This window comes from Mauremys reevesii, linkage group 1 (assembly GCF_016161935.1).
Source record: "Mauremys reevesii isolate NIE-2019 linkage group 1, ASM1616193v1, whole genome shotgun sequence".
In the NCBI taxonomy this organism is placed as follows: domain Eukaryota; kingdom Metazoa; phylum Chordata; order Testudines; family Geoemydidae; genus Mauremys; species Mauremys reevesii.
The window spans coordinates 46,353,957-46,369,137 of NC_052623.1; the positions used below are offsets into that span (position 1 = coordinate 46,353,957).

Here is a 15,181-nt window from a genome sequence, read left to right on the forward strand (position 1 = left end):
CTTCCAAGACTATGTGAGTAGGATAGGGCCAAACTAACTGGACTCTAGGGTTTGTAAATTAACATTATTTTAATAACAATACACACATTGTTGGGCCCAATCTTGCAAACCAGTACTTTCCCATACATGCTTCCTCCTGCGTGAAGTCTTATTGATCTAATTAAATACATTTTCACCAATAACCCTCTGAACTTATTTTGGAGGTTGACCCCTGATACGCAGAAATGGTGTGTCAGTTATTCTTTGCCCTTTTTCTGTATTTTCTGTGTGCTTATAAATTCACCCACATGTACATTTGTAAGTAAAGTTGTCTCATATATTATTTTTCTCTAGTTTTTCCTGGCATGGCCGGCTTTAGGACATGCGGGGCCCGATTCGAAAGAGCTGCTGCCGAAATGCCACTGAAGGCAGCAGCAGCGATTGAGCCGCTGCCGAAGATAGCAGACACTGCGGGGCCCTCTGAGGCACAGGGCCCAATTGACAGGAATCAGGGGAATCGGCCTAAAGCCAGCCCTGTTTCCTGGTGATTACACATCTTTGTATTAGTGAAGTTGTGTAGTTTTTTTTTTCTTTTACTTTTTCTTGCAAATTGTCTCTAGAGGAATAGCAAATGGTCTGATTCCATTCTCCCAATGTTTAAAAGTGAAATAACTCTTTGGACTTAGAAGGATATAGAACAGGTATTCGTGAGCGCTGAATCAGCACAAAGTGTCTAGAGCATTCACATAGCTCATATACAATACAGATAAAAATGCCTTCCTTGTATTTGAATAGACATTGGGGAAAGGTTTTCATTTGAAAGCACTCCAAAACTATAGCCATTTCTTAAAAATGTCTGAATATTTCTGCCTAATTGGATTAAGATCAATTTTATTAAAAGATGCCTGAACCAGTTAAGTCCTTTGTGACAGAAAGTGAAGTAAAACAAAAACACCAATGATAATAGTCATGGTTTCTATCAACGGTTCACATCTGTATTTAACTTGAAGCAGATGCTTTTCAACATAAGCCATTGTTTTATTCTTGCATGTGATAATATGTTTTGATGTTTTTTTCTTAATTGTAACATGATGTAATGAAGCCCTTTCAGTATGTGTGTGGTAAATTGCTGAAGCCTCTGTTTTTCCAAAAATCTTTCGTAAAATTTCTTATGGCCCCATGGTCACTATTGTTCTTGACAATCAGGTGATTGCTTTTTGAAACCACAGAAATTCCAATTGGGAATTCTAGATCAACCTTAGTAGCAACCTTAGGATTGCCAGGTGTCCAGTTTTCAACCGGAACAGTCAAAAAGGGAACCTGGCAGCATCTGGTCAGCACAGCTGACAAGACACTAAAAATCTGTTTGGCCACAGTAACCATTCTCTGCCACTGGGAGATGGGGGGGAAGAGCAGCAGTTGGTGCTGGAGTCACATGGATGAGCTACTCTCTGCTCAGCTGCTGATGCCATCTGACAGAGAGCAGTGGCTGGCTTCCAGACTGGGCTCCAAGAGGTAGTTGCTGCTGCCTGGGGATGGGGGAGGGGATCCTGTCCACCCCCTCCTTCTGCCCCACCATGCCCCAATTGCCCTGGCCCTAGCCCATTGCTACAGGGACTGACCCCTCCCCACCCTGGCCCCTTGCTCTGGGGACCAACCCCCGCTGTGCCCTGATTGGGCAGGTGGGCAGGCTCTGTGTCAGCTGCTCCCAGTTTGGCTCTGCAAACAGCAGGTGAGTCTTGGGAGATGGGGGACTTAGCGAGGGGTGTGTGGAAAGAAAGCAATGGAGGGAGGGGGGAGAGGAATGAGCAGAGTGAGCAGGGGCGGGGACTTAGGGAGAGAGGCGAGGAAGGGGGCAGGACAAGGTTGTTCGGTTTTCAGCAGTTTGAACGTTGGCAACCCTAGCAGCACTGTCAACTCAGCGGTGCAGCTCTTATTGTTCCTCAAGGGCTGTGCCAAACTGTGCTTCTCTGCATGTGAATGGTCCTGATGCAACGTCTAAAGAAAATAATCTCATGTAACTTGACAGTATTACTTTTAACTAGATTAGTTAGACAAATCTGTGAGATCACTGGAAATCAGTGGGAATGGTATGTGTAGATCAAAGATATAAAAATAACAGGGACAGTAATATAGAATGAATGTCTATGTACTTTTACTTATGATTATTGCTTTGCCCCACAAGTAGTCCCACTGAAAGTTATTCTCCAAACACCAGTGAAACAGAAAAATTTACCACATGTACTTTTGCACTATGGAACAGGTATTAACTTTGAGATGTAATATTGTATTACTGGTTGCTATTATGTTTGGGTGCTGCTCTGATCTCCTGCCACAGGGCCTTATTTTGCCTTCCGATAGTCAAATGGTGCTCCCATTGACTTAACTGGGGACCTCATATGCTCATGAGAATATAAAAAATGGCTTTTTGTGCTTTTCACTGTCATTGACTGGTTGGTAATGCTGTCAGTTCATGAACAGTGCTAGTAACATTCTGGATGTCCTCAAGGAACAGAGAGCATTCTCTGGTTTTGTTTACATGTCTTGTTTCTTTTATAAAACTGACCCCCAAGAGTGGCTATGTATGACCCGTGGCCTTGGCATGAGTGGTACAGTTGTTTGCTTGGCAGCTTACCAATTGCTTTTTGTTTGAGATTTAACATTTGCTCTCACGTGCCAGGAGGGTAACTATTTGGCATTCTGTCACATTATTGCTTCTGTTATATTTTCTTGGACAAGAGGTTTTATGTAACTACCTCAAGATTAATCGTCTCTGACTCAAGAAGCTTGGTAGATATTGGCACTAAGGTTTTGGAGCCAGATTTTCAAAGGTGTTAAGTACTTTTGAAAAGTTGGCCCTTTGCCCATCTGCCTGTAAGAGTAAGAACTGGTTGGAAGGATTGGGAGCATTGGAAGGTGTGTTGTGATAAGCTCACAATGATAATTTTAGATCACCTTAAGCTGCTAGGGCTTTTCTTTATTATGTGTTTTGCTTTTTGTACTATCTCGTGCTAATTCTACATAGTAAGAGCTTGGCGTGATCTGCTAGAACACATATATCAAAGATGATTATCTAAAGGAGCCACTTGTGGTTTATGGCAGCATTATCTGTTTTGTAAATGGGCAGTTCTTGAGAGATACTTCCTTTAAATTCCTCTTACTCCAGCAACTTCATTCCAGTATTTTTAGGTGCTCTTGAAAACATATTTGCTGTACGAAGCTCCTCACTAGGTCTTCGTTTCACATTTAATGAGTACTTTTGCGATTTCCATGATCACTTTCTAGGTGGCGTTTGCATAATAGTTTCTATAATATGGCTTCTAAAGATTTATGGGGTGTTTCTACTTCTGCTGATTTCTACCCACAAATACATTAAGGACATCCCAAGGACAGCCTGATAGAGGGACTGTATAAAAATGCATGTTATGAATCTCACTTACTCAGATGAAACTTATATTGAAATCATTTTGAATTTTGAGCAAGGACAGAAGAGTTTGGCCCAATATATTTATTTCTTTATAAAAAAAATAATTCTAGTTAAGATGAGAGCAAGTACCTCAAAAGCTCAGAAGGACTTAATTCTGGATGCAGATGGGAGTTGTCAGAGAGCAGTGCTGAACCACCAGTAGGGCTTCTCAGCAGGAGAAATGAGTTAGGAGCAGGTGCTGCAGGCAGGCAGGTGGAATGGCAATGACATTGTGCCAATTCTCCAGCACGGGGCACTGAGCAGCTGAGCTGTGAGTGATAATTTTTCATATGCTCAGTTTATGAGTAAAAAGATTTTTTCTAACTGTCAGCCCTGCAAATTTTTCTGGTATCTGAAAGACAAACAGGGCTATAGTCCTTACATACATCCTTACCTATAATAAAGGTTTTCTGCCTGGAGTGACACGTTGGTAAATCTATGTATAAGAAGGACTAGAATCCTGTTTGCTGTCTCTGACCTGTGTTGGCTCCGCAGTTCCACCAGGAGTACAAAGCAGACACACATTTTTGTGACTTAAATCAGCAGATGTGACCCTGAATACACACAGGAGCAAATATATGGAGTAAAAAGGTGCCATTTTTACATAATCAGAAGAAAACTGTCCTTGAGCATACGTGGGTGATCCACTGGCTAACAGGCAAAATACCTGAAAATTGTGATAACAGTCCACTGTCCATATCTTGTATCAGAGGGGTAGCCGTGTTAGTCTGGATCTGTAAAAGCAGCAAAGAGTCCTGTGGCACCTTATAGACTAACAGACGTTTTGGAGCATGAGCTTTCGTGGGTGAATACCCACTTCGTCAGAAGCATGTGACATGCATCCAATGAAGTGGGTATTCACCCACGAAAGCTCATGCTCCAAAACGTCTATTAGTCTATAAGGTGCCACAGGACTCTTTGCTGCTTGTCCATATCATAAGCATTTAATGTATTGTGCTTGATCCTGGTCACAGCCCATCTCCATCTGACCCCATCATACCTACCCTTCACCCCTTTTCCCCACCAGGGTCATCATGTCAGGAAAATTCAGCGATGGGGGTAAAATGTTGTTAGCATATAGAGCATTATAAGTAATTACATTACATCCTGCAATGTCTGAGGCTGGGGGAAATGGAGCATAGAGACTCATGTCAAGTAAGTGGGGGTAAAGTAAGTGATCCAAGGTTGTGGGGGCAACTGCCCCCTGTTGCCTCATAGCAAATGATGCCCCTGCTGCCCCAGTGCTTATTTCATTTTGCATGCACTCTTGCTGGTCACTGTGTACAGTTCTGTGGGAGCTTCTCTGCATGTATTCTGAGCTAATGCAGAGTGCTCTGGCTGACTGTGCTGCATTTCCCTCAGCACTGATTTCAATGGGATCGGGTGCTGCTTAACACAGCAAAGCACAGGACTGCCCAGTCCCCTTGCCATAACTCTAACTCAGGTTTGTTGCATGGAGTTGCAATGACTAGCTCACAGAACAGAGGATAGACCTGCATGTGCTTCTAGAGAGGGAATGTTGTCTAATCTTCTGAGAATGGGCCTGGGAGACAGGAAGTCTTAAATTCTGACTCTGCCACTGTGGTGTGGTCTTGCTGTGTGGTCTTGAGCAGGTCATTCAATCTCTCTGCTTGGCACTGCCCCCTCCCTTACAATGGAGTTAACCATACTACGCCTTCGTCAAAGGGACACTTTGAAGACTCTTAAATTAATATTTGTAAAGCATTTTGAAGATGGAAAGCACTATGTAAATTCTAAGATATTAGTATTCTTGGCTTGTTTCCATACCATAGTGTTTGGTATTTTGATACTTCTCTATAGCATCAGATGTCTAAAGAGAGGCAATGTGTTCTCATGTTTAACACAAGTACTCAGGACTTGTGCTTTCTATACCCAACTCTGCCACTGCTTTGCTGCCTGACTTTAACCAAGTCATTTAGCTTTTCTGGGCTTCAGTTTGGCAATTTGTAAAATGGGCATCAAAATAATTATCTAGTTTACAGAAGTGTTTTGAGGCTTAATGGCTTAATTAACATTTATCCAAAGAGAGGCAGTGTGTTCTCATGTTTAACACAAGTACTCAGGACTTGTGCTTTATCCAGGGCTTGACATGAAAGATTCTTAATAAGTACAAAATGATAAGAATAACAATGATTATTTTATCATTGTTTTTGAGTTTGTTGTTGTTTACTGTTTAAAATTAAGAGAAGTGTTCACAATATGACACAGCTCAGCTCTAGAGAAGGAAATCCTTCTTCAGTTATTTTAGGATCAGATACCAGATATCATTTATCATCTAGTGCACTCTGTGTGACTGGCAAATAAAAAAAAAAGAGCGACAGAGGGAAAATGTGGATGGTGCAATTCTGTTTTCACCAGGCACTGGCCAATAAATTATGTCTAGACTTTGTCCCTTGATCACTGTGCAGAAGGTCTGGACTGAAATACCTATAATAAATTAATTGTGGTGAGAAAAAAATCACAGTGGGAAAAGAAACAGGGTCTTCATTTCAGCTTCCCATATAACTTCTCTGCCAATAAATAGCTTTACTGTGGTAGCTCAGCCAACAGGCACTTTTTGAAAACTTGTATTGAAGCCCAGACTTTCATACAATACCAGAGTCCACTGACTTGCCAAATAGTTTTTGGGTAGATAGCACAGCTCTCTCTGGAGCCATCCCAGGGTTTCCGTATATAGCGAGACTTCATATGAAGTGTTTTACATAAAACCCTCTATAGCCTCTGCTAGTTTCAAAGTCAGAAACCAAAAGAATTATTCAGTATTTGATTATCTATTTGTACTGCCCATGCGTTCTCATTAGTCACCTCTGGGTGTCTAAGTATAATACTTTTTTTTTGTAAAGAGGATTAATTGTATGTATTTTGAGTTATCTTTTCAGCCCGAGTCCCAGCTTTCTTTCGTGCTGGTGTTGTTTATGCTGGTGCAATACTTTGTCTCAAAGAAACTGCTAAATTTTAAGGTCCACATTTCCAAGAGGCTGCCGCCTTTTTGCAGATGCAATTTGCCAAATTTGTGGGCACAAAGTGAATTGTAGATGCAAATCTGAGCAACTGCAACTCTCATTCCCTGATTTATGCCAACAGTGAGGTACAAAAAGATTTGACCCACTTGTATTTGAGTTCACAAGCAAAATCCCGATGAAAATTTGCCCTGGGAAAAGTGAGGCCACCCTTTTGAAAATGAACCTCTTTGGATTGTCTATTTCTGTGAGACAAAATGTTAATAAAATGCTAAGCTATATACATCCACTCATTGTTTACATTATTCACTATGTTTGTAGTAACTCACTCATGTTTTATATTTAAATATGATGTTCCTAAGGCAGTGGTCCTGATTTACCACTGCATGACTCCAGTTTTATACTATTGATTCCAATGGAATAAAACTCGAGGAACAAAGTGGTGAATCAGGCTCAAATGTTTTCTGTATTTAAAGAATAGTTTTCTCTGTTACAGATGTAATTCTGAAACGAAGTTTAAACAAATAATGTAGCATAGGTTATTTATATGCAGGGAAGAGGGAGAGTGTATTTTACCATTCTTCCTTCTCTTTGGATCACAATCACAAGACTCAGATGCAAAACTGTGGAAGATATATTTCCAGTCATGGCAGCTGGCTCCTTGGCAGAAGCATCACTTAGCTATGCTGGCAGTTTCAGATTTTCCTCTGGGTCTGTCATGCGGTGAAGCTACAGATGAGCTGTCTGCATTGCCGTGCATTACTGGAACCGTTCTCTTCTGATTTGCATTTAATTTTCTGAAGTTGCATTTCTGTCTGTTTGGAAGGGTCTACAAAATCCATTCTCTGTGGGGATAGGGTTGCCAACTTTCTAATCACACAAAACCGAACACCCCTGCCCTTCCCCTTTTCCAACGCCTTGCCCCTGCTTGCTCCATCCCCCCTCCCTTAATTGCTCGCTCTTCCCCACCCTCACTTTCACTGGGCTGGGGTAGGGGGTGTGGGAGGGGATACGGGCTCTGGGCTGGGGGTGCAGGCTCTGGGGTGGGGCCGGGGATGAGGAGTTTGGGGTGCAGGGGGAGGCTCTGGGCTAGGACCAACGGGATTGGAGTGTGTGTGTGGGGTGTGGGCTCCATCTGGGGCTGAGAGCTCTGGGGTGGGGCTGGGGATAAGGGGTTTGGGGTGTGGGAGGGGACTCCGGGCAGGGGCAGGAGGTTGGGGTGCAGGGGTGTGTGTGGGGGCTCTGGGATGGGGCTGGGGATGAGGGTTTGGGGTGCAGGACGGGACTCCAGGCTGCGGTAGTGGGTTGGGGTGTGGGGGTGGTTCCCCCAAACAAGTGCTGGCTCTCCCCTGGCAGATCGTCCCATATGTAGACAATATGGAATGGATGAATATCCAATCTTTAATATTCTCCCTTGTGCATATGCCTAATGATATAGTCTTTCATTACATATCACCGGATTACAGAGTCATTCACACTCTTGCTCTCTGGCTATTAATGTTCTCTGTGGGAAAAGAATTCATCCAGCTCCATTCCCACTGAAGTCTATAGCATAACTTCTATTGGGGAGGCACTCATTGGCAGGGCCGCCAGCGGGTGGGAGGAACTGGGGGGAGGAGGAAGCACTGATAATGGGGGCTGATGGTGGGTGCTCAGCACCCACCATTTTTTTCTGTGGGTGCCTATGCGTTCAGGATGAAGTTAGCATCATTTCAGTGCAGAACTGTGTGGGTTATGTCGGTAGCAGGGCATAAGGCTTTTATTACAAAGCAGTGAGGTGGAATGTGAGAGGATTCTAATGCTTTAATGATGATTACGTGTAGGTTGAGATGGCATCCTGTGAGTAAGTGGAGTTCTAAAAGGCTGTGAAATGGTTTTGAAATTGCACACATGTAATTCTTTTTGAGGAATTGGCTAAGTGTGTATACTCCAGGATCTGGAACCACCTGAATCTTAGAGTGCCATGGGCCAGTGTGACTATGTGCTATTGAGGAATTGCCTCAAGAGGGTAAAGAGAAGGTGGTGTGAGCAACTTCTATTTTCCTTTTTGTTCTTCAATAGTGGTAGATGGAATCCTGTGGGTGAAAGCGAATGGGTTGTAAAAGGAGATGAAAAGCTTGTACATATGACCTGTCACCATGCAACCTTAACTGTGTGTCAATGAAGTTGGAGGTATTTTTTTGCCACTAAATATATACACCGCTACCTCGGTATAATGCCACCCGATATAACACGAATTTGGATATAACACAGTAAAGCAGTGCTTGGGGGAGGGGGGGAATTCCGGTGGATCAAAGCAAGTTCAGTATAACACGGTTTCACCTATAATGTGGTAAGATTTCTTAGCTCCCAAGGACAGCATTATATCGAGGTAGAGGTGTATTTTTATGTGCATGTAATTTCCAGGAAGTTAAGGAGGGTGAACAGAGGTGGTCTTAGTTTTATAGGATTCTGTGGTGAAATGTGTTCTCAGCAAAGACTTGAAGAAGGATCAGCATAGGCAGACCAGATCAGGGAGGGGATTCAAGTTCTATGGGAGAAGCTCCCAAGACTGCCATTAGTTTTGTGGATTGGGTGGAACTTAGGTGGCCAGGAGGATGGTGTAAAGTGGTGAGAGCAAAGAGCCCTTTTGTATGGTGCAGTGAAAGGAACAATAAAGAGCTTGCATTGGATGCACATAGCTAGGAAGGATTTGAAGTGGGGAAAATGTAGTGCCATGGAAGAATGGAGGCCATATTTTCACTGGTTGTTTATTTATGCAGAATTTAGTGACATCCACATCAAGGAACATGTGTAAAATAATGTCAAATTCAATTATTTATTCAAGGAAAAGTTAGAATGAGAGGTATCATTCCAAATAGGCCATGGGCAGCATGCTATTCATGTAGCTCTTATGTGAGAGGCCTGCAGGGCCATGCTAGGAAGAACAAGAATGGGTATGGGCAGGGAAAGCTGATACAGGTAGAAAAAAAGAGGAAGTGAAACTCAAGGCTGATGAAGGTGTGAGGAGACACCTGGTAAATTGTTGGACATTCAGAGAAGCTTATTCTAAAGAGCATTCATGGCAAGTGAAGGCTTGGAAGAGCTTATGACTGACCCCATATCAGAGTGTCACTGTGATACGCCAGTCCCATAGATGTGTGGTCATGTGCTGGGTGTACCACATGCTCAGAGGCAAGCGGTGTAGATGCTATGAGCGGGTTCGTCAAGCTGTAGCCCTTGGTGGGTTCCAAAAGCCCCACTCACACTTCAGGTAGCAGATTGAGGAATGTCAGAGAGTTTCATTTAGACTAAATGCATAGAAATGACATTTCCAAATCAAAATTTTTTTGTCTTCGTTCTGAAAAAAGTTTTGATATTTTGACCGTCTCAATTTGGGGACAATATTGATATTTTCCATGGGATGAAATTTCCATTTTTCAATCGGGTCTACAAAATGTTTTGAGGTGTTTGCCAAGCTCTGTTCACCAAGGGCACCAGTTACAAAAGCCCGGTAAACCAGTAGAACTATATGTATCATTGGGTAGAATTTATTGGATTAGAGCCCTCTAAATGGAAGTGTGCACATAACAGGACATATTCTATGAATCAGAGCTACTTAAAAAAGGATGGTTCGTGATTTCTTCCCTGCAGTGAGTATTGTCCATGTTTCCACTGGATCGTGCTTTGATTGTCAGGACTGATTAAATATCTTCTGCTTTCAACTCTGTAGAAATGCTTTTAATAACTTTTGCTCTTGATATTTTGGTGAGAAATTGAGTTATTTCTTGAATTCCTTTTCTAACAAATTTAAAGACATAACAGAAAGGGAATAGTTTTTCTATTGCTTTTATGTATCCCTGAAATGATGTTATTGATGATAACAACACAATACTGTATTTCCACATTCAAATCATGCAAGTTAACTCTCATGGGCTCATTTTCACCCCATGTGCCTGACAAGGGATGCTGTAGGAGTGATCTAACTGGTATTGTCTGCTATAAATCAGTTTCTAGTATCTACCAGCTTGGGAAGGGGGAATCTTTAATCTCTTCTATGGCATAGCTGTTGGATGCCACCAAACTGCTGGACTGACTGCCTATTAATTGACATATTTACACAGTCTCCATGTTTGTAGTTGTTTTATTTCTGAATGCTGAACCTCTTCAATCCTCTCAGATTCATAACTACTAGCCAGGTTAAGGCAAGGAATTGTTATCCTCGCATGACCCACGACAAAATGATGCTTCTCATCAGGGAGATAAGACATGGCAAAAATAACAGACAAAGCAGATGTGTTGCTGATTTGGATATTTATATTCTGCTTTGAAATGGAAATAAAATTAAATTGAGAAAAGCAAAAACTGAATTCTATTTAGATTACCTTGTTGAAAAGGCTGATGAGTCTGAGAACATTTGGAAAGGAATGAAAGAACTTTTTGCAAAGCTAGAACGACTCATATTAATGAATGAAAGATTTGGGCTAACTTGTAACAGACAAAACAAATAGTTAAGAGATTAAATAATCATCACTCTTCCTGTTAACAAATTTGGGAGAATACTGACCCTTTGAGAAGTTAAATTTATGGGGTTTTATCTGATCAATTTTCTCTTTGTTACTGTGCATTTTAATGAGGTACTAAACATAATTAATTGCCATGTAATCAGACTGATGCATGAGATTCTTATTTGCAGCTACAATCCTTGACATCCTATTCAAGATTTATTCAGTATATCTAAGTGCCTGCTGAACCCCTAAAGCATTTGGAAGACATTTCATATAACACCAAGGTGGTGTGATGTTTTCTTGGATTTAAATAATTATAGACCCTCAGCTGTTTTAATGCCATTAGCTAATATTTCCAAATGTTTGGTGCGTAGACCGATCAATGACTTTATTAATTTAAACATATTACTTCTCCCCAGCCTCCATTTCAATCTGGCTTTTGTTTAAAGCACTCCATAACCTCAGCCTTATTCTAGGTTAAATGTGATATTAATCAAGCAGTGGATAAAGGCCATATATATGACTGAAGCTGTGTTTATTGGCTTTAGTGAAATGTTTGATTTGGTCACACATTCTTTGCTCTTAACAAAGCCTCAAAATAATGCAATATGGGTTTTATGTCAATCCCTAAATTGGTTATCATCATATTTAAATAATAATGGAAAACAACTATATTTAAGATGGTGGCATATGTTCTGATTTGAAATGGTCTTCTGCAGGTGTTCTCTAGAGTTTGCTTCTTCTATTGCCATAGCTATTTTCTTTTGAAATGCCATAGTCAATTTATGGAGACAAATACAATATTTCATTACAAAAGATACAGGTCTCTCTGTCCTAGCATTCCTTTTCACACAAAAAAGCCTTTGATGCTAAAATACACTTTATTTATTGCAGCGTATGCAAAATATTTTATAAAGAAAGGAATAGTGAAAGGAGAGTGACAAGTTTTCGTAAAGGGAGATAAAAATGATATATGAAAAAAGACAGAGTGGAATGAAAAGAAAGTCAATAGACCTGAAAGCAGCAGATATGCAAGTAAACTACCTTGCAAATTAGTTACACGTAATTTGGAGATTAGCTAGTAGATTGTCACTTAGATGGGATACAGTGTTTTGATTCAGCATGGCTGATATTGTGGGCTTCATCCACTGTCTTGCACTTTGTGTAGCCATTGGTCAGTACTGCTAAAATGGTGTCAAGCTAGGCTGAAGCAATCAGAATTTTTGTTGGGTGAAGAACACTTTCTCTAGGACTCTGCTGGGTGAAATGGTTGCAGGTGGCATGATATAGCAAGGGAGGAGAGATACTGCCTCTAGGAGCAAGAGAAGGGTTTGACCATGGGATTCTTCCTTTTTGTTGGACGAGCAAGGGGAAAAACTGTGAAGTCATTTTGCAGAACAGTGATATATCAATACATTAACATGTATAAACTTGCCAGCAGTATAACAGATGTGTTAAAAAGCATTATCATCTCTATGAAGAATGTAATCATTAGAGCTTGAAGAAGGGTCATGCCTCCCACAGAGACAGTGGGTGAAAAGTCTAGTGTTCACTTTGGTCATGAACAAATTCATGTTGTGCCTGCAGGGCAAGTTTCAGGACTTTGTTGTGACTTGGTCTCCAGGTCCATTTTATACTTACATGGACAGTAATTTCCCAAATGCCGGGAGACCCAAAGGTTAACATAATTTTCTGTTTGTATAATAAAGTTTCTGCAATTTATAGCTGCTTATGAGATCCCATGGGCAATGACTCAGTTCATTATGATGAGTAAGTTTGATTAACAATATAATGTTTTTAAATTGCTGACACCTTTTTTTTCATTTTTCCCCTTCTGGCCAAGATCCAGTGGCTGGATGCTAAAGTTGAGAAAACCAAATTGCAAATAAGCTGCAACCTTTTTAACACGAGGAGAATTAACAGTTGGAACATGTCACCAAGAGATGCTGTAAATTCATTGACACTTTTATTTGTTAAATCAGCAGATATGCCCTATTTCAAGCACAAGTTATTGTGCTTGATACTGTTCACTTACATGGGAAGGAAGGATAATTTCTTCCTTTATAGGAGGGTGAAATTGTATGGCCTGTATTATTTAGTAGGTTGAAGATAGTGGACCCTTCTTGCAATACAATCTCAGGTATTGTATAGGGATAGCTCATTGGTTTCAGCATTGGCCTGCTAAACCCAGGTTTGTGAGTTTAATCCTTAAAGGGGCCACTTAGGGATCTGGGGCAAAAATCAGTACTTGGCCCTGTCTAGGGAAGGCCAGGAGCTGGACTTGATGACCTTTCAGAGTCCCTTCCAGTTTTATGAGATAGGTATATCTCCATATATTTTATATTATATTTTATTATCATCATCATTATTATTATCATATCTTTTGGAGAGTTTTTTGTGTGTGTGTGTGTTCTATTTAATTTTAATTATTTATTGTGTATTAATTCAATATTATGTGTGTTCTGAGATTAAAACCTGTAAGTTTGACTGTAATGCTAGCTACTGTAACTGTTCTAATTGTTTTGAGTATTGTGGGACATCTACTTGGAGGCTTCTATATATGTTTTTGAATAACAGAAGTACACTTCCTTTTCCCTTCAATAAAATAGATTTTTAAAAAGTGGGGAAGGAGGCACATTGTTTTGTAAAAAAACTAGCTTCCAAATATTTTCTGGAAGAAAATTTGCCTTAATGTTCAACACAGCTAATCTCTGCAAAATTTAATAGCATCTATGCAGTGACCTGTTTGGTGAAGCTCCTAAAAATACCCTGCAAAAGCAGTTGCCACATTCCATCAGGTGTTCAGACTAGGTAGTACAGTACTCAGATATTATAAACCGAATTTCCTTTACAAATGCAACTACACTACGGATTTTCATTGTCCAGAGGCATTTACCTGATAGGAGGTTCTTTGATGTTGGTCTGTTGGCTAAGGGGTGACTTGATTACAGTCTACAAGTATCTACATGGGGAACAGATATTTAAAATGGGCTCTTCAGTCTAGCTGAAAAAAATATAACAAGATCCAATGGCTCTTGTTATAGCTAGACAAATTTTGACTGGAAATAAGGAATACATTTTTAACATTGAGAGTAATTAACCATTGGAAGAACTAATCAAGGGTGGTGGTGGATTCTCCATCACTGGCAATTTTTAAAATCAAGAATAGATGTTTTTCTAAAAGAGGCATTTTAAGAATTATTTTGGAAAAGTTCTATGGCCTGTGTTACACAGGTTGGACTAGATGATCACAATGGTCCCTTGTGGCCTTGGAATCTAGGCATCTCAGTGTCACTTGGTTTTGCCTCATTTAGAAGGATTTTTCCAACAAGGCTCTGAGTTGCTGTGTTGATTTCAGAGCTCAGAATATAACTTTTAAAGGATAAATTAACAACACAAATGACATAATAAAAATTAGAGATCGTCAGAAAATAGTTTCTACACACAAAAGAGAGAAAAAATGAAAAAAAAAAGTTTTCAGTTCTTCATTGAAAAACAACAATTTTGAGGGAAACAAAAATTTAATTAAAAAAACCCCAAATGCAATTTTTATATATATATATATATATATAAAATATAGATCTGATGGAAACTTTTTGACCAGCTCTAATAATAATGTCTCTAATTCAATTCAAGTGAGCCGGGAAGAAATAAATAGGCCTATTTTTGCTTTCATGGTAGTTGTGCCTTTGTCAGCTGCTGCAGTTCTTTAAATGTATTTTCAGAATGTGCACTGCTGGTTGCATCACAGGCCTAATTATTGTTTAAATGTCCTGTTTAACTCTTCAAATGGATCTAGCCTACAATCCACACTGTACTGTAAACCTGAGTATACAATTGCTGGACAGGGGTTTCACAGCATCCATACTACATTATGCAGAGCTTCTGACTCGGGTCTGTGGCTTAACCTGCATCCACACTGCAAAATGATAGGGCTTGGACCTCCTAGCTGAGTTAGACTGATTTATGTGTCAACAGAAGTGAGGCTTGGGCTCAAACCTGAGTTAGATCCCATACTTAGTGTGCAGTGTAGACATACCCCTTGCAGATATTCAGGGAACAGGGAAATAGCCTCCTTCCATTGTTTTCTTTCATTCATATCTGCCCACTCCTGGTAGATAGGACCATGAAGAGAGAAGTAGTATGGCCCAGTGATAGTGGTACTAGCCTGGGACTTTGGAAACCTGCCATAGACTTCCCATGTGAGCTTGGGCAAGCTACTCTGTATGTCTGAGGTTCCCAACTGTAAGATGGGATAATAGCACTGC

General features: G+C 40.6%; 1 long non-coding RNA gene across 5 annotated transcripts in view; it reads left to right on the plus strand.

Moving 5' to 3' along the window:
* The window catches only part of LOC120384622, a 73,648-nt gene that overhangs the window by 15,148 nt on the left and 43,319 nt on the right, over positions 1-15,181 (plus strand). For 2 of the 5 annotated variants that reach the window (XR_005588985.1, XR_005588979.1), the window contains exon 5: positions 334-1,075. The exons of the other annotated variants lie outside the window; for them this stretch is intronic. This is a non-coding gene — a long non-coding RNA (uncharacterized LOC120384622). Of the gene's footprint in view, positions 1-333; positions 1,076-15,181 lie in introns of those variants that run through there. 5 annotated transcript variants of the gene reach the window in all.